Raw genomic sequence first — 3,613 nt, 5'->3', positions numbered from 1 at the left:
TTTGTGGTATTGTTTGTTTTGTTTTTTGCTGATTTTGCTTGTGTATTTGTTTATTTGAAACAAGGTTTCAAGTAGCCCAAGTCAAAAATTGAAATCACTATGTAGCTGAAGATGACTTGATACTTCTGACCCTCCAATATCTACCTTGCTAGTATAAGGATTACAGTTGTATACCACTTCAAGTTTAAGATACATTTTTTGATGTGAAAATAAATATTTGACCACAAGGCACAAGAAACTCAAGAGGAAGGGAATAATATACCCATGGAAGGAGTTGCAGAGACAAACTATGGAGCAGAAACTGAAGGAAGGACAATCCAGAGACTGTTCCACCTGGGTATCCTTCCCATATTCAATCACCAAACCCAGACACTATTGTGGATGCCAGCAAGTGCTGGCTGACAGGAGTCTGATATATCTGTCTCCTGAGAGGCCCTGACAGTACCTGACTAATACAGAAGTAGAGGCTCACAGCCATCCATTGGACTGAGTACAGGGTCCCCAATGAAGAAACTAGAGAAAGGACCCAAGGAGCTGAAAGATTTGCAGCCCCTTAGGACGAACAACAGTATGAACTAACTAGTACCCTCAGAGCTCCCAGGGACTAAACCACCAACCAAGGAGTATACATGTTGGGACTAATGGCTCCAGCAGCATATGTATAGCAGAGGATGGCCAAGTCAGTCATCAATGGGAGGAAAAGCCCTTGGTCCTGTGAAGGTTCTATGCCCCAGTGTAGTGGAATGCCAAGGCCAGTAAGCAGGAGAGTGTGGGGTGGTGAGCAGGTGGGAGGGAATAGGGGTTGGTTTTGGGTTTTTTGTTTTTGTTTTTATTTTTTATTTTATTTTATTACAGAGGGGAAATTGGGAAAGGAGATATCGTATAACATGTAAATAAAGAAAATATCTAATAAAAAATTTAAAAAAGGTATTGTGAACTGAAAATATGGATGATATTCAGATGGATTTCCAGTATGTATAAACAGATTATACTTACAGAAATGTACTGCTTTTGTTCATAAGAAGCACAGCAGTTAAGGGAATTGACATTTTTCCTCTTAGTTTTTGAAAACTTACTTTAGTATATATTTTTGTGTAGTCCCCAAATCTTTTTCACATATTCTAAATGAAGTCAGAACTAAACAATTGCATTGTGTTTTACGTGTTCCAACTCTAGTTCTTATTGCTGCAACGATCAAAATACTAAGAAAGGAATATCAATAACCCCTCTGATTTGAACACCAAGATTCTGAAGCTGCTATTTAAATTCCCCACATGGACTTTGCACGGACTCTGGAGGGATGTACTCTTCAATGTGCAAAGAAAAGGGAACCAACTGTAGTACATGCAACAGCATAATTCAAGTGTGCAATTGTTCTGAAACACTACAGCATGCACACGTCAGCTCACTCAACTCTGTGAAACCCTAAAATCCCATTTTCCTTGTTTTTCATTTCTACAGCCCAGTCTCCTACACCATTCCTTTTCTTGTTAATTAGAATCACAGGCAGAATCTTTCCAAGACCTTGCTGACATCTCAAACATGTCTTCATAGCACCATAACTCTGAGCTATGGTTTGATTTTCCTGTTTCTTGTTTATTGCCTGCCTCATTCCATTTCCTATTAAGTGAACTCTAAAACTAACTGCCATAGTCTGATTAATGTGGAAAAAACAGAGGTTTATCTACCATATGGACTGAAAGCCTAGCACTTTGAAGTCAATGGGCTTGACATTTGGTTAGAGCCTTTTTATTGCATCACAACACTTTGTAAATGATTTCACATGGCAAAACAGAGCAAGCTTCCTATTTGGGGCCTTTTTTTTTTAGTCCACTAATGCCATCACTGGAGTCCACCCTGACAATTTCATGTTGTTACCATCATTACCTTTCAAATATCCTACCTTAAAATACCATTAATGTATGCTTTCACTATGAAATTTGGAGGGAAAAACCAGATTACCCATAACATAACCTGTACAGTCCTTTCCTTTCTGGTTGATTTTCTTCTGATTGTATGAAATAAATGTTATTTTAAATGAAGACAATATGTATAAAACACCATTAGACCCACAAATTGGCATAAATTGAATTTCTGAATTATTCCTCATGCTTATAATTAGAAAATGGAGAATGGAGAGTATATGATATTTTTGTATCTTGGAATACTCCTTTTTTGGTCTTATAGATGGGCCTCATATTTTCTCAGATGCAAGGCAAAGCACTCTACCACTAAGCTATACTACCAAAACCGGAATATTCTTTTCAAGGATCTCTCTTGTCCTGTGCAGCAGTTTATACCTCTGACTCACTTTCAATAACAAGTGGATCTGATTATGTCTATATTCTCTGGATCAGTAATGGGCTCTGGAGCTTGACTGCATACATCAAAGTGGTAGTTTGTCTACACTAGGTCCACTACTCTCACATTAGTATATGACATAAATACATGATAGTTGGAGTTATTTCAGTTAGGCTCAGCACAGTTATGAGGGCTCTTAACAGGCTTGGGCTTTTATCTAATTCCCACTTAGTTTTACTTATACTCATAAAAAACAGTTTATTTCATCATTCAAAACACTGTCAGCTCAGTAAACTAGTCCAGGCAAATATAATATTGCTAAATGCTATGGAATGTTGTCTTCTACAACAAACCTTTCTCACAGACTTGAGGACTAGAAGTGCAATATCAAGCTGCATACAGAACAAACATCAGAGGCTTCATATACTGGCTTCTGTGAACTCCTTATTCTGCTCTGTATGTTTTTCTCGAATCTTCTCCCATTAAGCCAGTCATACCATCATGACTTCACTTAACTCAAATCACCTCTTCATAAACATGTTATTGTACATTCTCTATGATATTGGAGACTACGATTTCAGCATAGAGATCGTTAGTAGGAAATAACAGAGCCCTTAATTTGCAGGTGTTCAAAATACCAACTTCTAAAAGTTTAATCTGGTAGAACTCTAATTCTAGTCCTCAGTCCTTAGGCAAGAGTATTGCAAGTTTGAAGTTATCTTGAGATACATAGTAAAATCTTACCTCACAGTTAACCAAAAAAGAGGTGGAAGGTACAAAGAGAGGGAGAAAAAAAGAATTTAAAATATTCATACATTAGACAGAAATAATATAAATGTAAATATTAGCATTAACAAAAAAGAGAGAGCTTGCGAGGCTACTAGATTGCTTTTACTTTTGAACCTCCTCAGCACACTCTCAATTTGAAACTCAAAATCATAGCACGATAGTTTAATTTGAATATTACTGCTTACCATGCATCTTATAAAAGTGATTTTAATTACTTGGAATGTGACTTATTGCTAGAACACTTCAACTTATGTATGTCCAGAATACAACAAAAGTTTTCTTTAAGGCCAGGTGAGAAATGTGAATGATTACTTGTTACTAATGCCAATGTCAAATATACTATGCTTTTTACAGCCCAGCCAGTTTTCTAAACATTCTACAAGGATTCACTTTCTTAAAATTCATTCACTTTTAGACTCCAGAGAACCAAATAACCTTATTAAAAAGTAGGGTACGAGCTAAACAAAGAATTCTCAATTGATGAACAACAAATGGCTGAGAAGCACCTAAAGAAATGTTCAAC

This window comes from Mastomys coucha, unplaced genomic scaffold (genome assembly GCF_008632895.1).
Source record: "Mastomys coucha isolate ucsf_1 unplaced genomic scaffold, UCSF_Mcou_1 pScaffold15, whole genome shotgun sequence".
NCBI lineage: Eukaryota > Metazoa > Chordata > Mammalia > Rodentia > Muridae > Mastomys > Mastomys coucha.
The sequence above is the reverse complement of the archived record's forward strand: the minus strand, read 5'-3'. Positions refer to the sequence as shown.